General features: G+C 52.0%; 1 pseudogene; it reads left to right on the forward strand.

Annotated features, from left to right (window-relative positions):
- The first annotated feature begins 3,718 nt into the window (after positions 1-3,718).
- On the forward strand, positions 3,719-4,717 carry LOC142001780 (olfactory receptor 52E4-like; annotated as a pseudogene).
- Positions 4,718-12,354: the final 7,637 nt, after the last annotated feature.

A 12,354-nucleotide genomic window follows, 5' to 3' on the forward strand; every position in this document is an offset into this window, starting at 1 on the left:
TTTTTGTTGTTCTCTAATAATTTTGGTCGCCCTCCACCGGACCCTCTCCAGTGTGTCCACATCCTTCCTATAATTGAGAGCCCACAACTGGACACAATACTCCAGAAGCGGCCTCACCAAATCCCAGTAAAGAGGAATAATCACTTCTCCGGACCTACTGGCAATGCTGCTCTTGATACAACCTAATATGCCATTAGCTTTCTTGGCTACAACGGCACACTGTTGACTCATGTCCTGCTTCTCGTCCACTACGAATCCCAGGTCCTTTTCTGCAGAACTACTACCAAGCCAGTCAGACCCCAGCCTGGAACAATGCTTGGGATTCTTCTGGCCCAAGTGCAGGACTCTGCACTTGTCCTTATTGAACCTAATCAGAATTCTTGCAGCCCAGTCTTCCAATTTGTCGAAGTCAGTCTTGACCCTGTCCCTGCCCTCCAGCATATCTACCTCTCCCCCTAGCTTAGTGTCATCCTCAAACTTGCTGAGGGTGCCATCCAACCCCTCATCCAGGTCACTGATAAATATGTTGAACGGACCAGCACCCAGAACAGAAACTTGGGGCAGTCCACTAGAAACCGATTTAGATTTTGGTTAAGTTTATTTTATTAATTCTGCTCATGAAGAGGGACTCTCATTCTCGCTGTGATCTTGGCCAACTCACTTCTCCCTCTCCCTCCACTTATCTACCTGTATAGAGGGGATATGTTTGTCGTCACTTTCCTTCTCAGGTATTTTCAAAATCCTTCAGTGAAAGCTGCTGCACCATGTGATGATAGTTCCTGATGAGAACTGCTGATCTCTGACCCCTTAGTGGAAGCCCCACTGGCCTGCAGAAAGTGTCAGTGTTGCCCTCAGTCATCCTTCTCTAGGTCTCTCTCTCTGCAGCCTATGCAGTCATCCTGGGCATTTACGGAGTACCAGTATGTACACGCAACTTGGCGTTATTCCTTCTTTTCTTAGTTATCAACTATAACTTTAAAACATATTCAAATACACAGAACAGCCAACTTACTTGTGGCTCAGCACAGGCCAGAGAGGTCTCATCTCCCTTTGGGAAGGCCCATTAATTGCTGTTTACTCCTCAAGCTGGATCAATAGCACAGACATGCAGACACACTTGTCTCCAGCCTGGTTCCATCCAGCTGCTGTTTCTCCCCTAGAGGCCGAGTGATCCCCACGGGTTCTGCCCAGAGCTGTACTATAAATGGTTCCCATCCCGAGCCGGCTTTCGGGGAGGGATGCTGCTGGAGACGCTGGGCTGAGAGAGGTGTGGAACACGGCTGCCTGAGGGGGAACCCCAGGAAAGACACTTCCAGCTCAGAATTCACAGGTACCCATCTCTTGCTGAGGATCTCACCTGCTTTGTAAACTAGTCCATTTTGGCCCTTTTAGGCTACAGCATAAATCTGTGTTTCCCTTTGCTCTGCAGGGACATTAAACATGCCAGAGCCCTTGCCACAGGGGATAAGTTAGCTCCAGTAACACTGGTGTTAATGCTCCCGTTTTCTATGCACCCCCTACTCATTCCCAAAAGTGTCCTCTATCCCCGCAGTGGCTGCGTTTCAGTGGTGCCACCGGGAATCCTTCAGTGTGAAGGGTGTTGGCGGATGTCCAATGCAAGGCTGAATTCTGAGGCTCTGGCCAGTACTTTCCAAGGCTTCATTGAAGCTAAACTGCCCTGGGCGTAGGCACAGAGAAAAGCCCTCAGGAGCCAGCCGTGTGTCAATGCGCAGAGCCTGCCACCTCCTCCTCTGGCATCTCAGGCTCTGGCTGGTAATGGGGAGCGAGTGAGGTGGGGGTGTGATCTGCCTGAGTCGCTGGGGCTCCTCACTGCAAGAGTTAGCAGAATTTTCAGCACTGGGATGCCCAGTGTTAGCAGTGTCTCAGCTGAGGTGCTCCGGCAGTGCCACTGTAGTGTTTTAAGCATTACCTGGACGAGTGGCAGGCAACCCGGCCTTTTGCAGCCCAGCTGGGTAACCCGACTGGGGTCACAAGACACTGAATGACTGCAGGCAGCAGTGCCCAAAGCTCCCAGTGGCTGTGGTTCCAGGCTCCCAGACAAAGGGAGCTGTGGGAAGCTGCATCCATCACATCCCTGTGGCCCCCTCACATGCAGGTGCTGCTTCTCACAGCTCCTTCTCCAGACATTGAATAATTTTTGTCACTCTTTGGTTGAATCATTCATCTTTAATTTTGTGGTACTAATTTATTTGTATTTTGTTTAAAATAAAAGGAAAATGTGTATACTTCACTAAAATGAGTGTATTCTGCAGCAATACGGTGTGTTATAAAGCTCATTTTTCTTCTGAATTTCTTCAAAAGAGATTGTTAATTTTTTTTATTTTAAAATGGGAATTTCATCTAGAGTAGTTTTTTCTTCATCCATATAAACTCTTATCATTCTCTGCATTTTAACAAAAAAAAAAAGCCTATAGTCAATTCGATTTCCAGTGATATATTATTCTCATTTTCAGAAGTTCAGCATTGACTTTACTGTGTCAAAACAGGATACTAGTCCAAATTTCTGTTTATTTATTTATTATAAGGTTATTGTCAAGCAATTCTATTCCAGGTTAATTCTATTTTTCTGACGTATTTTTGGTTCAGTCTTTTTCAACATTCACTCAGTTATGTCAGTTTTGAGGAGTGTACTAGCTTTGAAAATTGTCTCTTTTCGGTTTGTTTTGTGAGACTTAAAGCCGTTCTAGGAATATCGTGTTTTCCTGGCCCAGACAAACCCTCATGTTTCTTTCAGTTTTGATTAGAGGAATCGTTCTGCTAAATGTGGTGGGCCTGGCTCTTATTATTCACAAGTTTTTCATTAAGCAGACAGAGAAACTCTCTGAATACAAACATATGCAGTCCTGTTTCTGAGCATTAGGCCGGTCAAGAATGGATTTTTCCCTCATGTCTTTAACGTCCCTGATCAGTTTTCAAAACTTCTGATTTCAACTGCTTTCTGTCTATTTTCCTCTTACCTCCTGTGTAACACATTGCTTCCTTCCTCGCCTTCCCCACAGATATTTGCTGCCTAACCTTTGCCATGGAACTCGATTTTTAATAAAAATCTCTTTGTCCACTGGACTTCTGTCAGTTCCAGGTTTTATTTTCAAATGGTCTTTCAAGTGGTCCCCTTTTTGTTTCCTCTCAATACTAAACAATCTCAGACTTTTCAGCCTCCCCACACATGGCAGCCTTCCCCAGTCTCATAGCGTGTCTCAGAACTCTTCCTTCCGTTGTCTATTTTCTTTGTACAGACTGGGTGACCAAAATTGGGCCCATCTGCAGAGGAGATAATTCTCCACCCAATTCCTTGGGTATCCGAACACCAGCTTTCTTTCAGGCACTGCTATGAATGAGTTAGAGTTTCAGAGGTATTAAATCAATTATTCTGATTTCCCTAATGTCTATTTCCTGAGAGTGTCTTTTAAGATTTGCTGCACAATGAGGTGTGGAAATTATCATTATTGAGAAATGTATATGTGTAAATACGCAATCGTCAGTAGTAGGGTCGCATGTTCACAGTCAATCTTTCCAAAAAATGGAAAATGTCAATTCTGATTTTGTGAAGAGTGACCTATCAGCTTCACCATGAGAATAGCTTCTTTAAGTGCATGCAATGTTTCATATTAACATCTTTTGTTCTTTCAGGGATTTGTATGGTGATCATTGCCTGAAATCCTGAGCACTCACAGGAAGATAGGATAACTTATGGTACATGTAGGAGACATAATTTTGCATCAGATTTGGACACCTTCTTCCCTTCTCCATGTCAGATTCCAATACAACCTACTTCTCCAGTCCCTCCCACTTCATCCTGCTGGGCATTCCTGGTCTGGAAACAGTCCATGTCTGGATCTCCATTCCCTTTTGTGCCATGTACGTAATTACTGTCTTGGCAAATTTCACCATCCTATTCATCGTGAAGATCGATGTGGCCCTTCATGATCCCATGTATTATTTCCTCTGCATGCTGGCTGTCACCGACCTGGTCCTGTCTACTGCTACCATTCCCAAAATGCTCAGCATCTTCTGGTTCAATTCCAGGGAGATTGGTTTCAATGCCTGCCTCGTCCAGCTGTACTTCATTCATTCTTCCTCAGTGATTGAGTCTGGGATTTTTGTGGCCATGGGTTTTGATCGCTACGTGGCCATCTGCCATCCCCTGAGACATTCTGCCATCCTGAATAACCACATGGTGGCCAAGATAAGCCTGGCTGTGGTGCTGCGCGGTGGCATCCTCATTTTGCCTTACATCTTTGTGGCGAGGCATTGGCCATACTGTAGAACCAACGTCATCCCCTATACACAATGTGAACACATGGATGTGGTGAGACTGGCCTGTGCTGACGTCCGCGTCAGTAGTTATTACGGCCTCTTTGTACTAATCTGTATGAGTGGTGTGGATGTGTTCTTTATTACTGTATCCTATATTCAGATCCTCAGGGCCATCTTCCGCCTCCCCACAAAAGAAGCTCGGCTCAAGACCTTTGGGACCTGTACTTCTCACATCTGTGTCATCCTAACATTTTACATTCCAACTGTCTTTAGCTCCCTCACAGCTCGCTTTGGTGACAATATACCCCTGTATTTCTACATCCTCATTTCTAACATTTACCTCCTGGTGCCTCCCATGCTAAACCCCATCATCTACGGGGTGAGAACCAAACAGATCCGGGACAGGCTGCTCCGGCTTTTTATTCAGAAAGGGACCTAGAAAATTTCTTCTTCTGCTTTGCTTCACAGACAGAGATGAGCTGGCTGGGAACATAGGGTTAGTCTGTGTGCATAATTTGCGTGCGGCTCCTTAACTCTTAGCGCTGCCAGACTTTTAATTTTATATCTCAGTATAAGAGGTCACTGGAAGGTTTCCCCCCTTCTCCACCTCTTACCCTAATGTCCAGCTCTTGTTCCACATCTTCCCTTGAGGGCCCAGTCTTCTCTCTGAGGTTTCTTCCCTCTTGCTTACTCATCTCCTCCTCCGCCACTCTTGCATCATCTCTATGATGGTCCCCCGAGTGTGTCACTTAGAACTGTGGTATAGCTGAGCCCTCTGTCTCACCAGTCTGAGTCCCCTGTTGCACTGTGATGTGACAAGCTGCAAAGACGTCCAAGCTTGCCTCAGATCCACATCCCCAGGCAGGGACGATCCCCCAGCTGTCTTCATAGCCAGCCACTGCATGGACCCTCAATGGAGGGTCTACAAACAAAATACTCCCTGCTCCCCTGGTGACCCAAAGCTGCACTCACCACCGTGTCCTGATTAAAACCCAACCTGTGTGACTTGGTTACCCAGTGCACTGGGTCCACTCAGGAAACTGAACACATACCAGTTCTTGTTCTCGAGCTGAGATTTATCCCTTTTGCACTTCAAACAACACACAGTGTAACAGATCAAAGTCGATGACCATAAGAAATGAAACAAAATCTCAATCTCAATGTAATATGTGTGTTTGGATTTGAAAGAGGTAGCATCTCATTCAGTTATCTAGTACAAGCAGATTAGTTGGAGGATTGGGCCAAAAGAAAGCTGATGAAGCTCAACAAGGATAAGTGCAGAGTCCTGCACTTGGGACGAAGAGTCCCATGGACTGTTACCGGTTTCAGATGACTGGTTAAGTAGCAGTACAGTGGAAAACGAGCTGGGCTTTATAGCGTATGAGAGGCTGGATATGAGTCAACAGTGTGCCCATGTAGCCAAAAAGGCTAACGGCATATTAAGGTGCATTAGGAGAAGCATTTTCAGCAGATCTAAAGAAGTTATTATTCCCCTCTATTCAACACTGGTTAGGCAGCATCTGGAGTATTGGGTCCACTTCTGAGATCCGCATTACAGAAAGGATGCGGATGCTTTGGAGCAGGTCCAGTGGAGGGTAAAAAAATTATTAGGAGATTGGAGCACATGACCTTTGAGAGAGAGACTGAGGGATCTAGGCTTATGTAGTTTGCAGAAGAGAAGAGTGTGGGGTGACTTGATGCTGGCCCTCAGCTTCCTGAAGGGAGGCTGTAAGGAGAATGGAGAGGGGAAGTTCTCTGTAGTGGAAAATGTCAGAGCAAGGAGCAATGGTCTCAAGATGCCGTGGTAGAGGTCTAATTGGACATTAGGAAAAACGAATTCCCCAGGAGGGTGGTGAAGCACTGTAATGCGTTACCTACTGAGCTTGTGAAATCTCCATCCCCAGAGGTTTCCTTGGCCCTGTGAAAGAAGTCTGAGGTGGTTGGAATAATGGAGACTTGGTGGGACAATTTGCATAACTGGAGCAGGGTCATGGAAGGTTATAAAGAGTTTAGGAAGGACAGAGAGGGAGAAAAGGAGGAGGAGTCACACTCTATGTGAGGCAGCAGGTTGATTGCTCAGAGCTCTAGTATAAGGAGGGAGAAAATCCAGTTGAGTGTTTTGGGTTAAGCTTTGAGGTGGAAGTAACAGAGGTGGTGTTGTTGGTGTCTGCTATAGGCCGCCAGATCAGGGAGATGCGGTAAATGAGGATTTCTTCAGACAGGTTAATGAAGCTTCCAAATCACAAGCCCTGGTTCTCATGGGAGACTTTAATCATCCGGACATTTGTTGGGAGACCAATACAGGAGCAAACAGACAATCCAGGAAGAGTTTTGGAGAATGTTGGGGATAACTTCTTTGTACAAGTGCTGAAGGAACAAACCAGGGGCCGTGCACAACTTGACCTGCTGCTCACAAACAGAGAAAAAACAGTAGAGCCGTGTCTACACGTGTACGCTACTTCGAAGTAGCGGCACTAATTTCGAAATAGCGCCCGTCACGGCTACACGTGTTGCGTGCTATTTCGAAGTTAACATCTACTTTAGGCGGCGAGACGTCGAAGCCGCTATCCTCCTCAGGAGATGGGAATATCACCCTACTTCAACGTCGAAGTAGGGACCGTGTAGTCGTTGCGCGTCCTGCAAGGTTGAAATTGCGGGGTCCTCCATGGCGGCCATCAGCTGAGGGGTTGAGAGTCGCTCTCTACAGCCCCTCAGCTCAATGGTGACCGCGTGAAGCGGCCCCTTAAAGGTCCCCTCCCCCTCCCTTCCTGTGCAGCAAGCTGAGGGAACGTGCAGCTAGCAGCCCAGACACGCGGCCAGCCTGCACGTCCCTCAGCCATCCAAACCAGCCACCCCACCTGCGATGGCTGCCAGGCAGCTCCCCCTGCGCCCGCAGGGGACATCCCCCAACGGGAGCCAGGGCAGCCAGGCCAGCCAGGCAGGCAGGCAGCCAGGCCAGGAAGCAGCAACGAGGCCCCTCCTGGACGGAGGCCGAGCTGCGAGACCTGTTGGGGCTCTGGAGCGAGGAGGAGGTGCTCCAGGTAATGGGGAGCAAGAGGCGGAACGCAGATGCGTTCTCTCGGCTGGCCGAGGGCCTGGCCACCCGGGGTCACCCTGCCCGCACTCCGGATCATGTACGCAGTAAAGTGAAGGAGCTGCGGCAGGGTTACGCCCGGACCCGCGATGCGGCCGGCCGATCTGGGGCCGCCCCCGTCACTTGCCCCTTTTACAGGGAGCTCAGGGACATCCTGGGCCCCCGGCACACCTCCTCCCCTCTGGCCACCCTTGATACATCGGCTGGCAAGCCCCAGGAGGCCCTGCAGCCAGAGTCCGGACAGGAGGTAAGCCCCCACTAAGGGGGTCCCCCCTGGAGCCCACCCCGGGGCCATCGCAGCCGAAGGAGGAGGAGGAGGAGGAGGAGGAGGGGGACTCCTCCTCTGCAGAGACCGGGCTGCAGATCCTCCTCCTGCCCTCCCGGAGCAGCACCCGGGTGTCTGCCCCCCGTGGATCCCCAGTCCATGGGAGTGGACCGACAGGTATGTACCCCCCCCCCTGGTTTGCACCCCTGGGGTTGAGGGGCGGGAGTAATAGATATGTGCCCAGGGCCCCCCACATGCCCACATGGCCATGGCCCCAAGGACAGCAGGGCCATGTCCCTCACAGCAGTGCATCAGCCCCTGCCCCCCTCCCCCCAGAACAACAGTGCCATGCCCCATCCACGGGCAAGGGGGAGCGGAACCTCAAGGGTCCCCCGGGAGGAGGGGGTGGGACACCCAGCAGCAGCAGCAGCACGAGCATGCGATGGAGTGGGGGGAGTGCAAAAGCGAGACTCAGGCTAGATATGAGCAAAAAGTTGAATAGCTCCCAGGGGCAAAGGATGATCATGGGGCTACAGCTGGCAGGTGACACCTCTGCCCTGAACAAAGAGGAGGGAGGAGCCGAGCTGGCTTTGAATCGGGGGGCGGGGGCGTAGGTAGAGGCTAGGGGAAGGGAGAGCTGGAAGGCAGCCAGCCTGAGGAGGGGGAAAGCTACACTCCAGGGGGCACCCCTCCGGGTCTTCTCCCCAGGACGGGTTGGAAGGACTGTCTCTGACTGCTGTACTGTCACTCCTGGGAGAAACAGGGCATCTGTGGTCTACTAAACCTCTCCTGTCAGACCCTGCTGAGTGAAGTGAGAGTCACTCCCACCAGGGGACGGGGTGCAGTGCAGGGGGACCCCTGAACCCCATCCATCACAGCAGCATCTCCCAGGGACGGGGATGGGGAACCTGCAGCACAGGGGTGGGGGGACAAGGGCCACGGCTCGGGGCCTACACTAACGCCTGTCTCCACTCTTCTTCCCCCCGCCCTCCTGTGTTCCGCAGCTGCACCACCGGAAGGACCGGAAGAGAGCGCCGGCGAGGCAACAGTGGTCCCGGATTCCCGTCCGGGGCCATCGCTCCAGGCAAGTCCCTCGGCGAAGGACCGACCGGCACCACGGCGGGCAAGACGGCTGTTCCCACAACACCACACGCCAGCGACGGACCCCCAGCTGCTGGCCATCCATCGTTGGCAGCTGGAGGTCGTGGAGCAGCGCCTGCGCGTGGAGGAACTCCGTCTCGACCTGCAGGAGCGGGTGCTGGCTTGGAGCGAAGAGGCATGGGGGGCCTACATGGACACTTTCAACCGCCTGGTGGACTATTTGGCCCCCCATGCTGAGCTGGCCACCCCAGCGCCTGCCCTGAGTGCTCCACCCGCCGCACCACCTGCTGCTCCGCTCGTCGCCGTGCCGTCCGCCGTCACCCCGTCACCCACCACCGAGGGCCGGACCGCCGAGGGACACCTGGGTCCAGCTGAGACTCGCCGGACATATCTTCCGGTCCGCCTGGCCCCCAGCCAGACCCAGCCAGGGCTGCGGCCGAGGCGGGGCTCCCGGCCGCCCACCCCCAGTGCCGGACTATAGGGGCGTGTGCCCTGGGACGTGGCCCGCCCCCCCGTATGTAGTTTATAAGACTGTTGCGACTTATTTACTTGCGCCCCCCCCTTTACCCCCCCCATGTAAATAGTTCTTCCCTTCCTTATAATCCCTGGTTTTCTTTTTATTGAAGAACATATCCATTATATGCAATCTTTTTTATTATTGTTTTATTTGTACAGAATACTTTTGTTAGAAGAGGTCTTGTACATAGTTTGTTCTTGTTTTATTATAGTTACCAAAAAACAGTTCTAAGAAAACCAGTTTCATTTGAGCCACAAGTGCGTGCTGTCATTTGTCCAGTAAAAGTGGGGGGGGGTGTGGTCGGGTGCTCCGTGGTGTGGGCATAGGGGCAGGGAGCATTGTGGAGTAAGCGGGGTCCAGTGGGGGGCCTGGCAGAGTTCACCCCGTGGCCAGATCATCGAAGTGGGCCCGCAGGGCCTCCCGGACACGGGTCCCTTGGGGTCCACCTGGCGACTAGGGGCAGCGGGTGGCTGCAGGTCGGCCCTGCCGGCCTGCACAGCCCAGCCCTGAAGAAAAGCCTCCCCTTTGTTCTCCAACAGATTGTGTAGGGCGTAGCAGGCACCCACAATCTGGGGGATGTTTTTGGGCCCCGCATCCAGGCGGGTGAGGAGACATCTCCAGCGCCCTTTGAGGCGGCCAAAGGAGCGCTCCACCACCTGGCACGTGTGGTTCAGGCACTGGTTGAAGCGCTCGTGGCTGGCAGAGAGATGGCCCGTGTACGGGTGCATGAGCCAGAGCCGGAGTAGGTATGCCGCATCTGCGATGACGCAGAGTGGCATGGTGGAGTCCCCCGCAGGGATCTCCCGCTGGGGGATGTAGGTCCCCACCTCCAACAGGTGGCACAGGCCCGAGTTCCGGAAAACCCAGCCGTCATGGGTGCTGCCAGTCCAGCCCACATAAATGTCCTGGAAATGGCCCCAACTGTCCACCAAGGCCTGGAGAACCACAGAATGGTAGGCCTTGCGGTTGATGTAGCGTCCTCCACTGTGTTGCGGGGCGCGCATGGGGATGTGAGTCCCATCCAGAGCCCTGAAGCATTGGGGAAGTCCAGGGTGGGAAAGCCCGCGATGGTGGCATCTGGGTCCACCATCCTCACGAGCCTGTGGAGGAGCAGGGCTTTGATGGCACACACAACCTGCAGGGAAAGCACATGGCAGAGCACCAATGAGGGGTGAGCAGGTTGTTCGTGGCCCTGCCCTGCCCTGCCAGGGCCACCCTGCCCTTCCCTCCCCCCGTGGGTCCTCTTACCTCCGTAATGAGAGCCCCAAGGGTGGACTTGCCGACACTAAACTGCTGCCCCACGGATCGGTCTCTGTCTGGAGTGGCCAGCTTCCAGACAGCGATGCCAACCCGTTTCTCCACTGCGAGGGCACGCCGCATGGCGGTGTCCTGGTGCCTGAGTGCAGGGGTGAGCCACTGGCACAGCTCCATAAATGTCTGCTGGCTCATCCTAAAGTTCCTGAGCCAGCTGTCGTCATCCCACTCCTCAAACACCAGACGCTCCCACCAGTCGGTGCTGGTGGGGTAGCTCTACAGGCGGCGGTGTTTGAGGCGGGGGTCGGGGGTAGGGGTGCTGCACGTTTGGGGGTTGAATCCTGCTCCCCTGCAGGCCGCTCCTCCTCTGGTGTGCCAAGGAGGTGCTCAGCTGCCTCCCGCATCGCATGGATCAGGGCGAGCCCTGTTCTTTCAGGGAGGGCTGGGTGGACCTCTGGCTGCTGCTGCTGCTGCTGCTGCTGCTGCTGATGGGTTCCATGACTGCGTCGCCCGAGGTCTGTGTGCCTATGGCTCCTCAGACCGCGTGCTGTGCACGCTGTATGTGTCTGGGAGGGGCCCTTTAAGGGAGCGGCTAGCAGTTGCCCCAGAAGCGCTAGTCCGCCCTGTGACCCTGTCTGCAGCTGTGCCTGGCATCCCTATTTCGATCTGTGCTACTTTGGCGTGTAGATGTTCCCTCGCAGCGCCTATTTCGATGTGGTGCTGCGAACGTCGATGTTGAACGTGGACGTTGCCAGCCCTGGTGGACGTGTAGACGTTATTCATCGAAATAGCCTATTTCGATGTTGCTACATCGAAATAAGATACTTCGATGTAAGCTTCACGTGTAGACGTAGCTTTGGAGAAATAGAAGTGGGTGGCAACCTGGGCTGGAGCGACAGTGAGAAGGTAGATTTCAGAATCCTGACAAAAGGAAGTAGGGTGAGCAGTAACATATAAACCCTTGATTTTAAAAGAGTAGACTACAACTTCTTGAGAGAACTAATGGGCAGGATCCCTTGTGAACCGAAGATGAAGAGGAAAAGAGTTCATGAGAACTAACAGTGTTTTAAAGAAGTCTTACTGAAGGCATAGGAACAAACCATCCCACTGCATAGTAAGAAATGCAAACATGGTAGCCAACCAGCTAGGCTGAAGTGGGAAATCCTTCGTCAGCGTCCCAACTGCAACTTGAGACCTTTTTTCCATGTTCTGCCATCTGTGAACACTGTGAACAGACTTTCTCCAGGCTCTTTGCAACCTCCCTTCAGTAAGTTGAAGGCTGTTATCAAGTCCCCCCTAACTCTTCTATTCTGCAGACTAAACAGACCCAATTCCCTCAACCTTTCTTCACAGGTCATATGCTCCAGCCCCCTAATTATTTTGTATCAGAGAGGTAGCCGGGTTAGTCTGTAGCTTCAAGAACAACAAAAAGTCTTGTGGTACCTAATAGACTAAGAGATATTTTGGAACATAAGTTTTCATGGGCAAAGTGGGTCTTTGCTCACAAAAGCTTATGCTCCAAAACATCTGTTAGTCCATAAGGTGCCGCAAGACTTTTTGTTGTTCTCTAATAATTTTGGTCGCCCTCCACCGGACCCTCTCCAGTGTGTCCACATCCTTCCTATAATTGAGAGCCCACAACTGGACACAATACTCCAGAAGCGGCCTCACCAAATCCCAGTAAAGAGGAATAATCACTTCTCCGGACCTACTGGCAATGCTGCTCTTGATACAACCTAATATGCCATTAGCTTTCTTGGCTACAACGGCACACTGTTGACTCATGTCCTGCTTCTCGTCCACTACGAATCCCAGGTCCTTTTCTGCAGAACTACTACCAAGCCA

The sequence above is a fragment of the Carettochelys insculpta genome, chromosome 1 (assembly GCF_033958435.1).
Source record: "Carettochelys insculpta isolate YL-2023 chromosome 1, ASM3395843v1, whole genome shotgun sequence".
Classification (NCBI taxonomy): Eukaryota; Metazoa; Chordata; order Testudines; family Carettochelyidae; genus Carettochelys; species Carettochelys insculpta.